Source organism: Culex quinquefasciatus, chromosome 3 (assembly GCF_015732765.1).
Source record: "Culex quinquefasciatus strain JHB chromosome 3, VPISU_Cqui_1.0_pri_paternal, whole genome shotgun sequence".
NCBI classification, from domain to species: Eukaryota; Metazoa; Arthropoda; class Insecta; order Diptera; family Culicidae; genus Culex; species Culex quinquefasciatus.
Window position 1 is genome coordinate 118,606,469 of NC_051863.1, and position 10,911 is coordinate 118,617,379.

General features: G+C 35.2%; 1 protein-coding gene across 1 annotated transcript in view; it reads right to left on the reverse strand.

Moving 5' to 3' along the window:
* The window catches only part of LOC6044171 (matrix metalloproteinase-19), an 80,046-nt gene extending 70,136 nt beyond the window's left edge, over window positions 1-9,910 (reverse strand). The window contains 1 exon segment of the mRNA XM_038260008.1: window positions 9,095-9,910. The gene's annotated coding sequence lies outside the window, so the exon portion shown is untranslated.
* Between the last annotated feature and the right edge of the window lie 1,001 nt (window positions 9,911-10,911).

Genomic DNA, 10,911 nt, shown 5'->3' on the forward strand with positions numbered 1-10,911 from the left:
GCACTGCTGCTGTCACTGGCGGTGTTGTTTTCTTCTCCACTCAGCATCTCAAATTCGTTGCTGGTGGGAACGTTGGAAGTGGTTGTTGCCGTAGTGCTGGTGGACTGCTGCTGCTGCTGCTGGTCGGAAGTGCTTCCGGATGCCCGGGTCGATTGTCTCGTCCGTACTGGGGACTCACGTGGACGGTATGACACGTGTAAAAAAGAAGGATCGGTGACGTCACCGGGCACGCTCCCGTGCGCGATGGCGGTCGATGCGGCGTTGGTGTGTTTACCTTTCTGCACTCTGCCGGTAGATGAACTTCGCGGGTTTTTCGAGGCCGCACTCGAACTGCCACGGCCACGGCCGGCCCTTGGCATGCTGGAGCAGCAAACTCGCGGGTAAACACGGTAAATTACGGCGAAAAAATCGAAAAGTTTGAGGAGCTCCGAACAGTTGACTGTTGCTGGCTGGTGTTGCCAGTCCCGATGATGAGAGGGTGATTGATACACTTGCCAAATCACATAAAATATATGATGAGTAAATATTTGGAAAAATAGTATTTCAAGGTAATAGGCAATGAAACTATCAATTTCCCATTTTGGTGTAATATTTCACTACGATAAGTTTAAAAAAATATGAAATCAGCACCACCATAATTGAACCTCTTCCCGAATTTCACGAAACAATGAAAAAGTTCAGCAACCTTCCTTTCCACCTCATCGCATTCGCCAGAATAATGCGTAAAAATCCAAAAATGGATTAATAATCGCCACTGCTGCTGAATATTCATCTTCCTTGGAACACAAACCGACAGCGGAATGAACCGTCGAGCCTCGACGTCGAGTACGTTTCATTCGAGTCACGTCGAAGGTTTCTGGCCAATGATGAACGCCATGAAAGTGTGACCACTGACGTCTTAGAGAACAGAACAGAAAATAACCCTCCAAGAAGCATTTTATTAACAATATTTACACCATTTAACTTTTGAATTGTTTTGACGGTTATAAAATTAAGAATACCTTCCTCCAAACAACCAACCTGAAATCCAACGACATTGTTTTTATCAACTCACAATCAAGTCAACGCGTCCGTGTGTCGACACTTTGCAAACCCAGCCCGCGGGTTGCAAAAGACTCGCGCGTACCATTATCTGAACTGAATAAGACAGCCCGGAGAAGGTTCAACCCCCCTCTGATAATGGGGCCAGTCGCGAGTTTTCTTATCTGTTTGCCCAGAACCCTCTCGGGTGATAGTGTCTCAACCCCGTTACGCGGAGCAGTCGTGAGTGTTTCTTCTGCAATGTTGGGATTGCTTGTTACCTGCGCGACATTCCAGCGCAATTGGAACAGTGATCACAATAGGTTTAAAAATGTCTCCTAAATCTGAGTTAATCAATTTTTAAAAGCTTCAAAAAGTGTGTGTTCCAAATTCATTACGCTACAAAAGCGTTTATGATTTCGTCGTGATCGAGATATCTTGTCGCACGACCATTTTAGGCCAAATTGAGGTAAGGGCGCCATTTTATGCAGCCTCACTTTTTAATCTTCACAGATTCCCAAAAATATGATTTCAATCCTCAGATATTCAAACAAAACCCGGAAGAAACATCGTCCGATGTTATCAATCGCGCCCTGCAACTTGTTGCACATGCGACAACTGGCCAAAGGGAACTTAGTCAGAAGACGTTTTGACACACGTACACGTCCAACTGCTGTATACTTTTTTAATCACAACTCGGGACACCAGCAACCAGAGCGTGTTGTGGCGCTATAACCACGGCGAATAGTGTCCAGGGCATTCGTGGAAATACAATGTCCCATCCCAGAGGGTCCCGGAGTACCAAACCTTCTTAGCATGGTGCTCCCAACGAATACAACCAAATCTCGGAGCGTGTGGTGGTGTGTCCCCACGCTTCTTCCTCCCCTGTCGATTCAGAATTGTGTTGTTGTTCGAACACTCAGTGCTCAAACTCAACCCAATTATGAATCATCTCTGCGATACGTCTTTACGCAGTAGGTCTGGCCGCTCTAAGGCATGTGATGTTTCAATGCATTCCGATGCAATGGCGCACTACAAATGTTAACAAATGACAAGAAGAGTGCTAGGCGTAATCTAACCTAAGGCACTCTCCAGGCTTGGCTGTGCTAGGGTTTGATTAGATTGATTAGATTAGACAACTCGGGACTCCGGCAACCAAATTCAACCAAATTTTGGAACAATGCTCAGAGTGGTCAGCCAAACATTTTTTAAGTTATTGTTTACATTGCGCTCTCTTTTCTTTCTTAAATTTTTTTTTTCGATAAGCAAACCTTTTTTCCCACGTTCAAGTCTTTTTTTATCCCTCACCAACAAAAATCTAATTAAACAAAAAAAAGTTTAAAATACTCGGCAATCATAATAAGAAAAATAAAACTCCAATTTTTGTTTAAGGCTGGTACAAATACTTTTAAAAGTTTTTGTCACAACCCCTTCAAAATTGGCCCGAAAAATCAGGGGGCAAAAAAAATATTTTTACAATAAACTTCAAAATTTCAATGAAAATTCAAGTGCAACCAGCTGAAATCAAATTAAAATACATTCTTATGCGTTTAAAATCATTTTAAGCATGTTTGGGTTTATTAAAAAATCTTAAGATTTTTTGAAAATTTTCGATGCAAAATCTTTTTTTTTCGATACAATTTTTGTTTTTGTCAGATCTTAGATTTTTTGAAAACTAATGATTGCAAAACAACTGAACTAGTGTAAAATGCATTTTCAAAAACTTTTTTCATTTAAATGTGAAGACTATGGCTTGTTATTTAAATTTTTATATTTTTTTATTTTTTTGCCCCCCCCCCCTCCCCATGACCTCGGGCGGGGCCGAGGGACAAAAACTTATTTAAATATTTGCATCGGCCTAATCAAGGTCAAAGAGTGGCGTGCGACAAGATAGCATGATCATATCGATTTGAAAATATGCAAATCTTTATGGAACAGTAGAATATTTAAATGTATTATTAAAATGTTAGCTCAGCTAAATTTATAAAAAAAAATTGTGTTGATTTGAAAAAAAGATGAATCCTTGGAAAAAGATGACGTTTTATTATATTTTAACTCTGACTGTTTGTCCGCTGACCACGTCGAAATTGTGCATAACACATTATTTCTAATTTCAAACCTTAAATTTTTAAATTTTGCGTGAAAAATTAAATTTATAAAACTCAAAGTAAATAACAAACAGAGCCGTACCGAGGGTCCACGGCGCCCTTGGCGAAGCTTCAATTTGGCGCCCCTCCAAATTTTTCATCATTTTGATATGTTTTCTTAAATTTTCAGTGATTGCTTCAAAGAGTTTTAATAATATAATGTTAATTGATTGAATAAATAAAACAGCTAAAAAAATCCAACCACAATTTAATTCTTTGAAGAATATTCAAATTAATGTTTACTTTTAAACCATTTCAATCGATTTATATCTTTCCAATATAGATAGGTTGTAGCGAAAAGGTGCTTTAGGATTAATATTGACTGAAAATAGCAGAGTGTTGTTTTATCGTTTTAAACAGAATTTGATCTGACCTAGCTTAAATTTCATTGTATCAGCATTTTCCTGCATTCCTGAAAAAATAGTTTAACTGATTAGAAAATGGACTCCTTTTCAAACTTGTTTTTGGATGGATTCCTTTTGAAACTATTTTTTTTTTCAATTTATTTTTGAAAACAATATTTCTGAAAATTCATAGCTTCAAACAAAGGCAATTAGATTTTACCTTTTCAACACATTGAAATTTTTTGTGTTTATTTTTCGACATCTAAAGTTTCTTAAATTTTTTTATAAAAACCATTACACTCAAATAGACGAGCGGGAATTCCCGGGAAATCGACCATTTTTGGACCTCTCGATTCCCGGGAAATTTGGTCGAAGCAAAATTATATAAACAAATAAAAAAAATATAAAAATTAGAAATTGTTCAGAACATTGGGTGTTCAATGTAAGATGTTCAAGTTCGAATGAACCAATGCTTCTCTTATCTTCTAATTCAGAAAGTGTAAATTTTAACTTATTAAAAATTCCAATAACTTTAATTGAGAAAACTTAAAATAATGTGGACCCCATAGCAGTTAGCAGTTAGCAGTTAGCCACAAGAAGAAATTCTATTTTTTTTATATTTTTGTTTATTTTTTCTAAGAGTATAATTTTCATATCCTCTTTCAAGCATAGCAATTCTTATAATCCATTTTTTTATTCTTATTATTTTAATTTCGCTGTATCAAGGTAATTTCCTTTTTTGATGTCATGGAGTAATTTTGTGTTTCGCTTAAACCTCAATATTAGATTATATCTTAGAAAAAAAAACTCTGGAAATCTTTGTAAAGTCCGCCAAATGTGAACATTCGGGTTTTCCAGATCACTATTTCTTCAAAGCATATTTACAGTTTTAAAAAAGAAAAAAAAATATTAAAATTGTTGTTTTGAGTCGCTATTTATTATATTGTAAAAATCCCGATACTGGGAAATTATATATTAGCTATTTTGTTATTTCACAAAAATCTAATAACAAGTTCATACAACAAGTTTTTTTTTTTTTTTTTTTTTTAATAATCTATAATCTTTATTTCATTTCAATTCATAATGCATTCCATAATTCCCCTAGTGAACATTAGTTCTTTTAAAGGGTTTTTATGTTATGTTATGGGTGTTGTGTTTTCTTGTGTCGTGTTGTGTTGTGTGTTGTGGTGTGTAGCTGGTAACACTTTATTATTTTAATTCAATTCATCGCTTAGATCTAACGTACAATAAAGTTGTTTAAATTTTCACGTGTATAAATTGTTAATTTTCTTTTGAATTCATTGACTGTGAGTGCTTCTTTCATGTTTTCCGGGAGTTCGTTGTATAGGGTTGGTCCTCGGATTTTGAATCTTCTTCTTCCTAGTTCAGTACGAAATCCTGTCCTCCTTAAATCAGTTGATCCTCGGGTGTAGTGGTCGTGGATAGCAGCTTCAAACTCCCAATTGTGATGAATGTTGACGTTGTTTAAGATCCGGTACATAATTACTGCGACTGACTGTGTGTAGAGGCCATACATTGGCAGGATTTTGTGCTGTGGCATTGAATAGAGTTCACGTGTTGGATGTAGAAAGGGTAGCTTGTAGACAGCCTTAATACAGCGGTTTTGTTGCACTTGAAGTTCTTTTAAGTAGACTTTGGGACACGAGCCCCAAACTGCAATGGCGTATCGGTAACGGCTGTGAATGTATGCTAAGTAGATTTTCAGGAGCACATGGTGTGGGACGCTTCTAGACAGTCTCCTGAGGATTCCGCACAGTGATGAGCACTTTGCAATAAAAAGTTGTATTGCAGATTCAGAAAAAAATCAAGAAGTAGATCATAGTTCCCAAAAATAATGAGGCTACTAATTAACGTTTCATTAAATATGCATGAATAAATCGTAACTGAATTCATTGAAAAGAAACACATTTATAACTTTTCATTATACATTACTGGCACTATTGGCATAGTTATAAACACTACCAGGTCCCGGGAATTCCCGGGAAATTTCCAAATTCAACTCTCGATTCCCGGGAAATTGAAAATCTCGAGAATAGTCAATCTCTACAAGCAAAGCTTTTAGAACCGTTTGTGTAAATGTGAAAATTTAGGCGAAATTACACTGGATAGCCCAACACATGGAATCCATGAAATAAAAAAAATGTATGTGAAAGATAAGCAACTTTATCCATTCCATTAAAACATAACAAAACAAAAATTTTCAAGGAAAATGTTACTAACATTCTTCAAATTATTGACCGTAGAAGCAAAATTAAGTGGAACTTTGTGTTTTCACAAAAAATATTGCTGTTTTTGGAGTTGGAATTTTGCTTTGGTTTTAAATCTAATGGTGTTTCTGCAAATCAAAATTATACAAGAAATTGTATAATATTTTACTTTTACGACTAAAAAGTTGGTGGGCATGCCAATCTATGCAACTTTGTCGAAGACACCAAAATTTTACTTTTTCACTCTTGCTACAAGCAATTGAATACAAGCAGCAGAATATAATAAATTTAGAGCAATTTATGTGCTCTTAAAAAACCAACATTTTTATGTTGAAAAAAAAAATATTTTGCTAGAAATTTAACAAAAGTCAAAGCATTTTTTGTGTTAGAAATATTCAATTTAAACACTTCAGTATTTCGAAAACGTAGGTCAATCTCAACGCAACGTTTGCATTTAAAACGATAAAAATATCTCAAATGCCATTTTTGCAATTCCTTCGTGAAACTACTTACTTTTTCTGTCATTCTTGAACGACGAAATAGCCTACTTTTCTATGCCAAAAATAACAGAATCGAATAGCAACACTTTTCAAAATAAATGCTGAAAAGTTCTACTTTTCAGCACTTAAATGGGTGCTGAAAAATTGAACTTTTCAGCACTTGTTCCGAAAAGTAACACTTTTCAACATTTTTTTGATTTAAACGATTTATTGACAAAATACATGAAAATTTGACATAAAATTTCACTCAAAGTGTGTTTTTTGGAATTGCAAAAAATGTTGTATGGAACTCGTTGCAAAACTTGATTTTTTCAGCACTCTTCGTATTTATCCAACTCGGTGAACCTCGTTGGATAAATGTACAACTCGTGCTGAAAAAATCCTCTTTTTGCAACTTGTTGCATAAACTACTATTTCTTTAAACTTGAAATATCTTATTCTTTTTATTTAAGATTTTCAATAGAAATGTGTAAATTTCAATTAAATAGCTGATTATATATAAAAAAATACTTCAAAACATAAAAAAGCTTGATGGTTCCTGATGCTGGAAAAAATGGTGAAATTTAAATTGAATTTTATATACTGTAGTTGAAATATAAAATCTCTAGCTATTTCAAAGAATTGTTATAAAACCCTGAAATTTTTGCCACTTGAGTGCCCCCTTTGATAAATGAATTGAGAGAATTTAATTTTAAATTTAATTCTGGTACAATTATTGAAATAGTTGATTTTGGTGCCCCAAGTGTTATAAGTAATATTTGTAATATTCCGACCAAGATTATCGAGTTATTTTGTAGTACTACTTTGGCGCCCCTTTTGTTCTGAATACCTTTCTAAGATTTTATAATAACATGACAAATTTGTACGATCATCGTTTTCGGCGCCCCCCAAGGGCTGGCGCCCTTGGCGGTCGCCAACTGCGCCAACCCCTAGGTACGGCGCTGATAACAAAATATGTTTATAGACGGTAAAACTGGTATTATCAGTACGGGTAAAAATGGGTTTAGCGAGTTAAATTTTTTTACATAAATTTTCAGAAATTTGACGATTCCCAAGATTTGAAACTGCAGGATATTAAATGGAGAAATAAATCTATAAAAAAAACAAGTAATTGAAATAATTGAAAACAGACTTCAATTTATTTAAAAATTAATAATTTTAAAATCAAATTCAAATCGAAAATATTAAGCTTTTTCATAAAATTTGGACATCGAATAACCCTGCTTATTTTTTTTTTTTCATAAAATTTTAATAAAGTCTGGTGGTCAAGAAAACAATCAGATGTATAATATTAAAATTATATTCTTAAGAAGCATAGACTAAACTGAACATGTCTACTTCATTACTGCTATTCCTTTTTTTAAATAACAGACTTAGCTTTGTATCAACTTTGCAGAAAATACTGCAGAAAAAGAAGTTTTTTACACTTTTTTGATTAAAAAATCATTAAACTTAAATGTAAGCACAAATTCATAGACATTCATTGGTTATTAAAAAGCAAACTAAATCATCACATTATAATAAAGTTGAAAAAATCTATGAAAGGATTCGTTTTTAAAAAAAATACTTAAAAAAATACATCGTTGAGAAAATCCGAGAACCAAACCAAACTTCACAAGAAATCGAAGTTGACTAAAAATAATAAAAAAAAGGTGGGAAAATTTCAAGAAAATTGTTCACTTGTCACTTATAAATTATTTGTGATTTTTTTTTAAATAATATTTATGATCAATTACGATCCAACTAAAGCGATTAATTGCCTGGTATACACAGAAAAAAATATGTGAATTTACACGACAGGGGAAAAATAGATCACATGTGAATTCAGTTGATGTAAACTTGAGATTCGACGTAAACGGTTGAATCACACGTAAATTCATGTTTTTACGTATAATATGTTGCAAATTTACATCAAATTGTATGTAAATTTCAATGTTTAATGACGTGCAAAAGTGTTACATCAGTAATGATGTAAAATTCGGAAATATTTTTTCTGTGTGTAGTTAGAGTTGTCTCTCATTTCTGTTAAATTGTTCAAAAAAAAGGTATGAAACCACAAATTGTTTCATTGTTTATTGTTGCACATTTAAACTAGTTTTGAGCACTCCTGAACCTAAAACATAAATAGAGCAGAGCACTGAAGAAAAAAAGGGATTTAAAACAAAAAATAAATAATGCGGTTTTTGAAAATTTAGCAGGCGATCTGTTTTTTTTAAACAATAGTTTTTTTATATCAGAATTTAAACTATTGCAATAGAGATTTAAAGATTAATGTATCGTTATTTTATACTTTCCACACTTTTTTATCATTCAAGAAATCAATAGATTTACATATTTTTTGATAAAGTCAGGCTATTGCAAATATTTTTCGAAGTTTTTGTTTCTTCTTATACTTTTCACGATTTCAAATCTTTTAGACGAATCAAAAGATGTAAAAAAAAATAGGTAAAGCTGTTGTGAACATTTTTAAAGGCTTTTGTCTCCCCCTTCAAAATTATCCCGAAAACTCAAGGAAGAAATTAGAGTACAGTAAGCTAAAATCAATCTGAAAATGCGTTCCCCTGAGTTGATTCAAAAATATTTTAAGATTTTGTTATAAAAATATGATTGGAAAATGTGGCATTTGTTCAAATTGCCAAAGATTAATCGAATTGATTTTCAATTTTGTGAAAAGGACATTAGGTCTCAACCAAGTTTTACGTAGGTATTTTGTTTTAAATATTCTAAAGCCGTTGAAAATGTTATCAGTTGATCAATTGAAATCTTATCACAATTTCAGTTCAACTGTATGGAACTACCCTCTTGAGGAATTTTTATTTGCACACATATAACTAGTAGTTATAAACTACACTTACCCTGCCAGTTAGGTTGACTACAATAACTTTCCCACTACTCTTTCGTTGCTAAAAAATATTCCAGTTCAACACAATTCCAGGGATGACGATAGCAACGACCACGACTCACAATTTGTTCTAATTCTCCGAAGCCACGAGAGATTCTTTGCGCGCGCAATTCCAAATTAAAATAATGAGAAGAACGTTTAAGAAGGAAAAAAAAGTACACTTTCAGCTGGCAGTGCTCGATTCGAGGGGGTGGGGGTTGACGTTTGGGTAATATTTTTTAAGGTGTTGTCACACTGTGCTAGAATTGGTCGCGCACTTAAGCCGCTTAAAACGCACCGTTCAAAAACCGCCGAAATGCCACCAATCGATTTCAGGGTTCGATTTCGTCAGATGTTGAGGTTTTGTCACTTTACACACTTCTTAAACATGTGTCACTGGGCGTTTCTTACATAAAGCAGTGTTTGTTTCACTTGCAATTTCACTAATTTTTTGGAAACGTTCACGTTGACGACAGTTTCTGCGGCTTTTTTCCTTTCCCACTTGAACCTCAAAGCTGTAGTCATGGAGCGACTTCAATACCGCACATTATTGGTGACTCAACCGGCCAGCATAAATCCACTCTGTACTGATTGACAACAATGGCACCAACACAGTCACAAACACAATCACTCACTCACGCCAAATATCACCGGAACGCACGATCACGACGAACAGCCGGACGAAGATTTACCGAAGAATAAGAACAACAACAAAAAGGTTTTTTTTTTCGCAGCAGAACACGTCCAGCCAGTTCGAGCGCACGAGAGTGACTGATTAGCGGCGCCGTGCTGGACGCAGAATAAAAGGTTTATGGGGGAGCTGTTCTGTGTTCTGTCTCTGGTGTGTGCAAAGTTGCGTGTAGAAGGCGTCGCGACGTGCGAACTGGTGACTCAGAGAGAATGAGCTAGGTGAGTGATCGTGCTAGTGAGTGAAATGCGATTGGTTAGTAATAGTTTGGCATATGATATTTTTTAATTTTGGGTTTTGGTTTTGGTTTTGGTTTTGGTTTTGGTTTTGGTTTTGGTTTTGGTTTTGGTTTTGGTTTTGGTTTTGGTTTTGGTTTTGGTTTTGGTTTTGGTTTTGGTTTTGGTTTTGGTTTTGGTTTTGGTTTTGGTTTTGGTTTTGGTTTTGGTTTTGGTTTTGGTTTTGGTTTTGGTTTTGGTTTTATGAAATTAAGTTCATAGAAACAGTTATTTTTTCAGTCTTTAGCCATTTTATCACTCAACGATCGACAACGCTGCTGTACACCTGGAGGTTCTCCAGGTGTTGTGAGCACCCAAAACAAAGAGCAACACGACGACTGACACTCACGATGTCGGCACTTGCGACGCCTGTACGAACACTTCCGAGACCCGCAAACTTTGCGAAATTGTTATTCACGACGGCGACGACGCAAAACGACTGCTGCTGCCTGGCTTTGTTTTGCATTTCTCTTGGTGAGTGCTCTTTTGAGGTAGTTTGCTCCGGAGCAGGGCCAAGCACGTTGCTTTTTATGGCACGAGCGAACTCTACGCGGCTGGCGGGGTTTTTGCTATAAAATTTAACGATACGGTCTTCTTCAAGGGTCGTACTTAGAGTTCGAGAATGTCCTCAGTTTCCTTTGCGAGAGTGAAGGAAAGATTCTGAGCTTTATATTCTTTCTGCAAAGCTGACTTTAACGACTGACCTTTGCCTTCATGATTCGGATGTATCCAGACTTAAGACACTGTGCAGTGCGGTAAAGACATTGGAAGTTTTGCTGACCCGCACGAGCAATTAAACGGCCAATCGTCACGGCTGTCACCAGGAAT